The 9,731-nt window shown below is 38.8% G+C and overlaps 1 long non-coding RNA gene across 1 annotated transcript; it reads left to right on the forward strand.

Annotated features, from left to right (window-relative positions):
• Positions 1-2,357: 2,357 nt before the first annotated feature.
• LOC123957672 lies at positions 2,358-4,924 on the forward strand. Its single transcript, XR_006821851.1, has 2 exons — positions 2,358-2,487; positions 4,619-4,924. It is a non-coding gene; the product is annotated as an uncharacterized LOC123957672 (long non-coding RNA).
• The last annotated feature ends 4,807 nt before the right edge of the window (positions 4,925-9,731 follow it).

Raw genomic sequence — 9,731 nt, forward strand, 5'->3', positions numbered from 1 at the left:
ATTCCACAGAGGAAATGCTGACACCCAGGGTAAAAACCAAGTCCAGTGTATGACCACGGTTATGTGTTTGCCCTTTGACATGTTGTTTGAAGTTAAAAGATTAAACTTTTTTTAAAGAATATTTAAAAAGTCAGTTGCATTAACATTGGTGGGGTCATCAACATGAATATTAAAATCGCCACAAAAAACAATTCTGTCATAATTTAAAACCAGAGTAGATAAAAATTCAGGAAGTTCTGATAAAAATCCTCCAGGCGGTTTTGGGGGGCGATAAATTATTACAAATATGATAGGTTGCAGCCCTCCAACTTTAAGAGTGAGAACTTCAAAGGAGTTAAATTCATCACAGCGTACTTGATGACATTTTAAATTTTTCCTATACACGCTCACTAGCCCACCACCACGACCACTGACCCTCGGTTGACTAAAACAATCATATTGAGGCGGACACAGTCAGCTAGCTGGCTATAGTCATTCATTTGCAACCAGGATTCAGTTAAAAACATAAAATCTAGATTTGCAGACAAGATGAAAATCATTTAAGATAAAAGTCTTACTTGAAAGTGATCTCACATTGAAGAGAGCCATTTTAAATGAGTTTGTTCTGGGTGCTGGAGTTGGTGCAGTTGTCCTAATCCTTAAGAGATTACTATTATTTCTGTGTGGGATGTGCACATTTCGGTTTACTGGTCTATGCGTGATGATGACAGGAATAGAAGTCTTTGGAACAGCGCTGGGAGCAGACGGCTTTACATGCCAGCAGGTGGAGACAGTTGTTAGTGGCAGTGAGGCAGAGTTCTGTTCAGTGACCGGCGGTGCGTCCAGGTGTGCTCCATGAATGATTAGTCATTCACGTAAATCATGTGTGGACTGCACCACATGCTGTATGTGAGCAGCTAACATTTCTGAGCCCCGTTTGTTTGGGTGAAGTCTGTCTGTCTTAAAAAGAGACATTCTTTGCCAGAAAATATTAAAATTATTTGCCAGAAAATATTAAAATTATGTAATAAAATATCTGTCCATATTTGCAGATCTAATGACCTATTGACATGCATTTAATATTACATTTCTGATATACTATATGTATAATAGAGATGTACCACATATTGCATCTTTTCATTTACTGTGAAAAATATATATACATGTATACATATACATGTTCCATGTATTTGCCAAACACTGTATATCTAAATGCAAACTTTTCACCATACATTTTAGTATTTATAATTATATATATTTTTAATATAGGTATCATTGTGAAATTTCACAATGGTTTTCTATTTCACAGAACCAGCTGAATGACACCAAGTCATGTCCCCATGATATTATCACCCAAACCCCCCGGAGTAATTTTTTAGAGGCAGATAGCATTATCGAGGACACATGGCCTGCATTTAGAACAGGCATTGTGAACCTCTGCGTAACTGAGTGATCCAGCACCGTGGGCAGAGATGTTGACTGATGCTGTGATGCTCAGTGGGGACCTGCTTGAAATAATCCTGAACTTACCTAAATTGTGTATACCCACAGGAGGAGAACAACTGCCAACCATTACCATTGCCATTAACACAAATAGCCCGTGGCCTTCAGCTGTATAGTAAGAAATGAAAAGGTTTAATTCCTTACAGCTTCTGCACCTGAGGATTACTGGATTTAATTCTACAATAATGCAGCACATCCCCTCCTGTGCCACGCCAGGGTTTTGTGTCCAAATGCCCTTTCATGGCTTTAAATGTAAATGTTCCATAGCAGAGTTGGGTATCATTTAAGATTTTACGATACCAGTACCAAAACCAGTACCCTTAAAGTGACACCGATTGCAATAGAGTACTTCATTTGATACCTTTGCGTAAAATACCACCTGTTGAAGCCATAGTAGTTGAGTGGTAGCCTATTGTTATTTTTATTGTTGTTATGGACAAGCAAGGTTATCTGTTTTATTTTTCTCTTGTTTCAAAAAACTGTTACATAAAAGTATTGGGAAACTGTATCACATACTCATCATCCTAATTAGGTCATCCTCACGGGTAGAATTATACAGAGAAAGGCTACAACTTGTGAAAGAGGAGTAAAATAGTTTAGTGACCAAATGAGTAGTGGGAAACGAATATACGTTTGTTGAATGTAAACAAATGAAAATTATTTCGTTAACTTTCGATCAATAAACTGAATTGAAAGATCTCCGCAAGTGTTTTTTTTTTTTCTTTATTGGTGAGTCGCAAACCTCCTCCTTCAGACAGTACCAAGTATAAAACAAGTAAGGAGACAGTTGGTCTACGCCACCACTTATTCCCCACTTACAATGATGTCCTTTCATCACTCCCCAGGAAACTAAACAAGCATTTCTTCTTGGCCTTAGGTGAAGTTGCCAACGATGGTCATTCAGACTTGGCCGTGGGTGGCTCTAACATCCATAACTATGACCTGGGTGACTGAGAACCTTCACAGATACCTCGATACTGGACTGTTTCGGTCGATACCTTAAATGTATGGAGTAGTGATAACCCATTCCTAGTGAGTTTAGGCATTTTTCAAGTGTACAGATTTGGAAAATTTGGAAATTGTTTGTGAGATCATTACCTATGTTTGAAGATGTGTGAAATGGTGGACTGTTTTTTTTATTTCGTCCTGCCTCAGTGGAGACATTATGATAAAATATCCTTGCTCAGAGTAGTCCTTTCTTCTCTCTTCTCTTCTGTATGCAATGAGATATGTTACACCCAATGATCGCACACTGTATTAGTGGCTTTCTGTAGAGTGTGTAGAGGTTATAGTAGTTTGAGAGGGAGCTGAATCGAAGATGACAGCGACCTCCGGTTGTCCTCTGTCACCACTTGTTCTACTTATAAACACAGCAGAGGAGGAGGAGGCTATTCAGCAGTGATATCTTCTTTCCTTAATTCACTGTGATAAATGATTCCTAATCTCTCTCTCTCTCTCTCTCTCTCTCTCTCTCTCTCTCTCTCTCTCTCTCTCTCTCTCTCTCTCTCTCTCTCTGGCTGACCTCTGCTGCCAAACTGCAATGTAAGGATTTCCACATACATGCATAAGCATTCACAATTCCCCTTCCTGCTCCTCTCCTGTGCCTCCCCACCTCCCCTCCGCCTTTCCCGCTTATTGTGTACCTCTCTTTCTTATTCAGATCCATTCCCCACACACATACACACACCCCGCCTACATACATGATCTAAATCTTTCCTTTGTAGTTTCTAATCATCTCCCTGGCAGGCCCTATCTGTTCTCCATGCTCTGCTGCCAGTTTCCAGACAGATTATCTGTTAACGTGTCCTCTGCTGTGTTGATGGGAATGTTAATTATTAGGTTTATAGAGAGAAGAAACAATTTGTCACAAGCATATGGTAGTAAATTAGAAGGTTGCGTACGTTTTTTCTAGTGACCCGCGCTAATTGCTTAACCTTACAGTCAGCCAATTCAGCTGCCACAACAAGCTGACCAATCATCCTCATTGAACTGACACTCTTCTGAATCTCCGGAGGCAAAGCTGGCTCTAATCAACACGTCTTGTACATTTACATTGATGAATAATGGCCTGTTTCTGTGGTTTTACAGAATATTGAGCCATAAGTGAGGTGATAAACTGGGCTGTTATCTGTTATATAATTGCAGTCTGAGCTCTCTGTATAGTCTACATTCCGCGCAATCAAATGATTATACTTTCATAATTACAGTTGCATAAATGTATTTGGAGGGACTCTAATTTCACGTTCCACATTCAACAGTTTGTAATTTCCCTCCTCATTTTGAGATATAAAAATGTTTGATTAGTGACGTTGTGTCACCAACATCATAAATCAGTGTATGTTATATTCGTACATGTTTTGACCACACTGTATTCATGAATTTTAAGGCAAGAATGATTTGCACGCCCATAGACTAGAGACATAGAGAGCCATTGGGTGCCTAACTATTGGTTTTAAATGGAATATCACCTCGGATAGACTTTGTGTAAAGAATGATTTGGTATGGCATGACTTGCTGACAAAAATTAGAGCTTTTACTAAAATAGAGGGCAAGAGAGTCCCTCCCTAAACTGACTTGACATCTTTTCACAGTGATTGCCAAGCTAAACCTGAGAGTGCTGAAAGCTGTAATGCTGAGATGTAGGATCATATAATAAAGTCAGATACATTAACTCCATAAAACCCAATAGGACTCGTGCTGTAGTCAGTCAGATTATCACTTTATTTTAAGGATCCCCTGACCCTGGAATTAAGGAGATGACCGCTTGATTAAAAAGAAGTTACAGTAAGGCAGGTTGAAAAGTGTAGATCGAAGTGACGTTTCTTGTACAATATTTGATATAAAACTTCCATGTGATCTGAGTTTAACTCTAATTGAATGTTATAAATGAAAGATGAGAGCACTTTATAAAGAGAGGCTCTGGAGGATCTAGTGGTCTCGCTGCCCATCCCTGAAGACTGGTCAGATCAGCTGTCATCATAGCAAGCAGGCTTTGACAATGATCTTGAGCCAGCTCCTCTGTCCTCAGAGGCTGGACAAGCACTCCAGCATTCTGGCCCTCCTCCGCCTCCACCTCCATAGGGGTTTTTTCACAGACAAAATAAAGACTCTTACTGTTGCATCATGGCTTTTTCAGATCCCGTGGTTAAATTCCTCGACCGAAGAGAGAGGAAAAGCCTATCCTCAGAAAATCCTAACAAAAGTCAACCCACGTATCCCATGCAGCCTAAGAATCCTGGGAAAATACAAGCAGCCCACCACCTCATCTCTGCCACCCCCCGGCATTCTGAGCGGAGCTGAGGACGTGATCTCAGATAAAACACTTTCATTGTAGCTGTGTGTTTGTGTATTTGGTTATCAGAAAAATGCCATACACCACTCTGAATGTGGCTGGGTGTTGTCTGTCTTTCATAGGTGCTGAAATATAAAACTATGGCGATGATGATTGTGTTTGTTTGTGTCGAGATAATGAAGTGGAGCCTTTATGATAACATTTTATCACAGCACTGCTGCCTGTGTGACTACATAATCTCACCCTTTACACATTAACTTCTAAATTCAGAGACCCAAGTGGATTGGTTAAAGGTGCAATATGTAAGAACTGAGGATACTCTCCACCTGTCAAATTTATGCGAGACCAACGGAGGCCAGTTTAATGACAGGGAATACATTACGGAGGTGATTTACAGTGCCTCTGACTAGGACTCTAGACGCAACGGGTTCAGGCCTCAAGTGAGAGAGGAGCTAGAGGAGGTTGGGCACAAGATAGGCAGTGACAACGTGTAGAGTCAGAATATTTGCACATCTAACTTTGGTTTATTTTGACCAAACGAGAGTTGGTGATTGTTGGAACAGTGGAAAGACTAGCCAAGGTGGTGTTGATTTTTATTTTGTTTCTGTCCAATTTTAATTAAGTGTGTTTTACGATTTACAAGTTTATAACGCAATTAGTTCGGAGAAAGAATGAGACTTCAGAAGGTGTACGGTTGTTTGTTTTAGTTTAATAAGAAAAACAGGAATAGTAATACAAATATTTCCTTTCTTGACATCTTGTTGATTTTATTTAGTTACTAAAATAGCTAAGAGAGATTGTGTAACATAGCGAACTCGCTGTTCTCACACATCTCCCAGCTGAGACCACAGGGGCAGGCCTGAGCTATACATCGGTAGATATCAGTAGATTTCTCTGCAACATAATCATAAATGCCATCCATCAATAAATTGAAATTATGAACGTGATGTTTCAGGAACGCCATGAGAGAGAACATCTGTTTGGACACAAGGATGAATTGGTTCGAATTTGGTTGTCAAGGGTCAAGGTCACTGTGACCTCAAAATAGGATTTTAGCCAAAATATAAGAATAAATTGGGCATTTCCAGATTTCTCATACATGTTGACTGGCATGGCACAATGAGCATGGCACCACATTTTTGTGTAGCTATACTCCATCTTTACATAGTAATCAAGTACATGTGTACCTTTACATCTGTGATAAATATGTATAGTGATAACTTCCATTTAGCCAAAAAATACACTTTATAGACTAAGTCTTTATTCAATTTTTCAACATTTTTGGTGATTTTGAGCTTAAAGGTTCAGTGTGTACGTTTTTGTGACATGTAGTGGTGAGGATTGCGAATTGCAATCAGTGGCTCATGGTGCATTCACGTGCTCCTTGGATAGTCCCATTTCTCAAGTTGTGAAGTCGTTTTTCCGACTTCAATGTGTGTTCATGTGCTCTCAAGTTTGACTGTGGAGTCAACGTGGACATAAAACTGTAATCATTACATAAAACTGCAGACATCAAAGAGAAGAGGACCGGCTTTAGCTAGCTAACCTTAGGTAACAATAGGGATAACACTGCTGGAAAAAAAAACTACCTGGAGAGAATTAGCAACTGCTCTATTCCTGAGGTAAAGGATGGGGATCACATTCCAAAGTCACCTGTATTATCCAAATTAGAATTTCTCAATTAATCTTATCTTGTGTAAGTGAGTGTGCTGTCAATACTTATCCAACCAACTAGGTGCTCAAGTAACAAGACTGAATAATCTCAGCAAGACTGTTGACTAACTGGAAGAATCTTTTAGTGATTGTACAATAAACACAGCATATACACTCTACAAGAAGGTTGAATGTGTGTCTGTTATCCAATGAGAGAGTATGAGACATTGACAGTGCTGAGTATTTGTATTTATGTGGTTTCATTTTAAAATGATAGCATGTCTTTCTTGGGAACAAAAAGGCAAAATAAGTGTCTTGTTATAATAAACTTATCAAGGTGAATCAATTTGAAAGGAACAAAACAGATTTCCCTCCCAGTATTTGCTTCTCCGGTAATGGCTTGCAGTTGTTTGCAGCCTCCCTTGGTGTATGAAAGTTTGATGTGATATTCGGATAATGTTTTCACACATTTCTTCACCAGCCTCTTTTTTTCCATGACTGGGTTTTAAATATCCCCTGGTGTAATGAGTTACTTTTATTCTTATATTTCTAGGGTAGCGTTTTTATGTTTACCAATCACTGCCAACCCACGAGATGTAAATCCATTCTCCATCTCTCACACTGAAGTCTGCTGACAAGGGAGATGCTAATAATTAATGACATTTTTTGAAATCTCTTTCAAGATGCTCTAGGAAGCTGCACAACGGGGGGAAAGGAAGAGCATAAAATGGATTGGTGCTTGTAGCAAAAACTAAAAATTCAGCGAATCAAATGGGAGTTTTTTTTTTAAGCTAGAGAATCAAATTGGAGGGTTTATTCCACCAAAAACATCTCTGTGACCCATTTTGGATTCCAGCTCATAATGAAGAGACTCCATTATAAAGAGGACTTTGTACCCAAAAACAGAATACATGAAATATGTTGTTACAGGAAAAGGTAGTGATATTCTAATTGAAAGAATTAAAATATCTCCTGCACAGGAAAAATAAATTCACTTGTTTAGTGGTGAAAAGCAGGAATCATATCCACTAAACCCCTAAATAGGATGAGGCTAAAATTAGCTGATGTCAGTAGTGGCAATGTCTACATGACATGGTTGACCTACTGTCTATAGATGACCATTGATTAGCCACCTGCCTTTCCTTATCTTTAAGTATATATTCAAGGTCAATATTTAGGGCTGAAACGATTCATCGATTAAATCAATTAATAAAATGCATCAATGCAAATTCTTTGCATCGAGGCTCCATTTAATCTATGTAACTATACATGACTAACACGACGTGATTATGATGGCGCTGTTTGATTATTTCAAGCTAAAAGAAAACAACTCTAATGTTACAGTCCGTCTACCGTAAAACGAAACTTATGTCACCTAACCGCAACAGCACAACAGCACCTGATCAGAAAGCACCCGGTGTTATGCCAGTGGACCACAGACAAGGTATTAACAGCAACTTTAGCATTTAACTGAAATCATGATTGATTGTTGAGTTGAAGGCTAGCCAAAGTAAGCCACAATCCTCAGCTGAAAATGTACACACGTGCATTTGTTGTTCTCCTGATTGGGCCGTGAGTTTGGGTTTTAACGTCACAGTCATGAGTCGGAGAACTGCACATTAGTATAACTTGTATAGCACTCGGGTGATGTTTGTGTTGGTAAAGCAGTTGTCTGGATGTTGGTCTGTTGATGTTGGTCTGATGTTTGCTGTATGACACACTTTGAATTTCTGAAAGGACTAATAAATATCTATCATCTATCAATGCACACAGCTGATCCAGTTACCGGGGTGGGACCAAGCAAAAGTACTTCTTGAACGATGCATCAATGAATCAATGAAATAATCTATAGAAGCTTTGAATACTAAAATCATCGTTAGCCGCAGCCCTACCAATATTGAAAATGACATTCATCAAAATCAAGTCTATAAAGAAGCAATGTTTTATACCAAAAAAGATAAGACATAATTTAACTCTCACACTTCATGCTGCTTCATGCACAAGACAGTATGTGCATGAAGCATTTAATTTAGCTAAAAACAGTCCTGCCATTAAAGTTGAATCCTGGAGGGACTGATGAAGGAGAGTGTAGTAGACATGGGAGAGTGATGCAGCCCGGAGGATAGCGAAGAGATGAAACAGATGGAGGGAGATGCAGACTAGCCGGGATGACACTGATAGGAAAACAGGGGGTGGGGGTGGTAAGGGACAGTTTGGTACACAGTGGGTGCCCCCATAAGCCCAGTGTGCTCAGCAGCAATTACACTGTATACACACACACACAGACATGCAAAGCTGTGGCCTTTGTACTCCTAAGGAGAGGCCTGTTTCATAATGGATTTCGCAGGACATGGCTGCTGTCAGCCAGAGTATATTGAATTTCAGCAGCAAACAGCAACAACAGCTCCTATAGCCCTGCTATTCAATATTGCTGTGGAATAGAGCATAGCCCTTTTTATCAGTTTCTCTGCTCTTCAGGACTATGTATTTTCTTTTTACTGCTATTGGTGACATGTTTATGTAACTCTTCTGTTTAGTAAACACTGTAGTTTGCAACAAGCCTTTGTGGGCGTGTGTGGGGGGGGGGCTTGTTTCACAAGATTCATGGGGTCCAAAAACTGGGATTCTTCTATGCTTGTGAAGTATTCCTATTCCTATTAAGGTGTTACAACAATGATTACAGAGGACAATACGATGAAATAACATTTTCACAAATAGGTTTTGCTGCTTTCTGTTACTGGTTGATTCCATAATCTGCAACATACATCTGGTTTATGAAAGTTTTTACATTTTACACATTTTACATTAAGGCATCTGTATTTTAAGAGATTAAGTACACATTTATGAGCTAATGTGGGATGTGATTACACATTTTTCTAATTTTCCTGGGATTCCATTTAAGGCGAAATCCAAGTGGACGTCTGTGCCTAAACTCTTTAATATTTAAACAATTTCCATAATAACTAATCATGATAAATTATCAGCAGATTCATCATTGTCACACACAGTTCAAATAATTACAGACATAGGGAGTTACTTTATGAATTGATTCATGAATTGTGTTATGAATAATTTTACTGGTATATTGTTAATTATTTCTGTTAATATATAGTTAATCTCTTATGAGAACTGTCGATGGCTCTCCCTCTTTAAATTCATGACAGCTTATCTCCATATCTATTCTCCAGTGTTTTTCTGCTCCTGACTTGAATCAAAAAACATTTCTCATTTATATTATGTATACACACTTTATTTTTGCATGTACTGTGTATATTTGTTTCATACCTTTATAAGGTTGCTGTCA

Source organism: Micropterus dolomieu, linkage group LG19, assembly GCF_021292245.1.
Source record: "Micropterus dolomieu isolate WLL.071019.BEF.003 ecotype Adirondacks linkage group LG19, ASM2129224v1, whole genome shotgun sequence".
NCBI lineage: Eukaryota > Metazoa > Chordata > Actinopteri > Centrarchiformes > Centrarchidae > Micropterus > Micropterus dolomieu.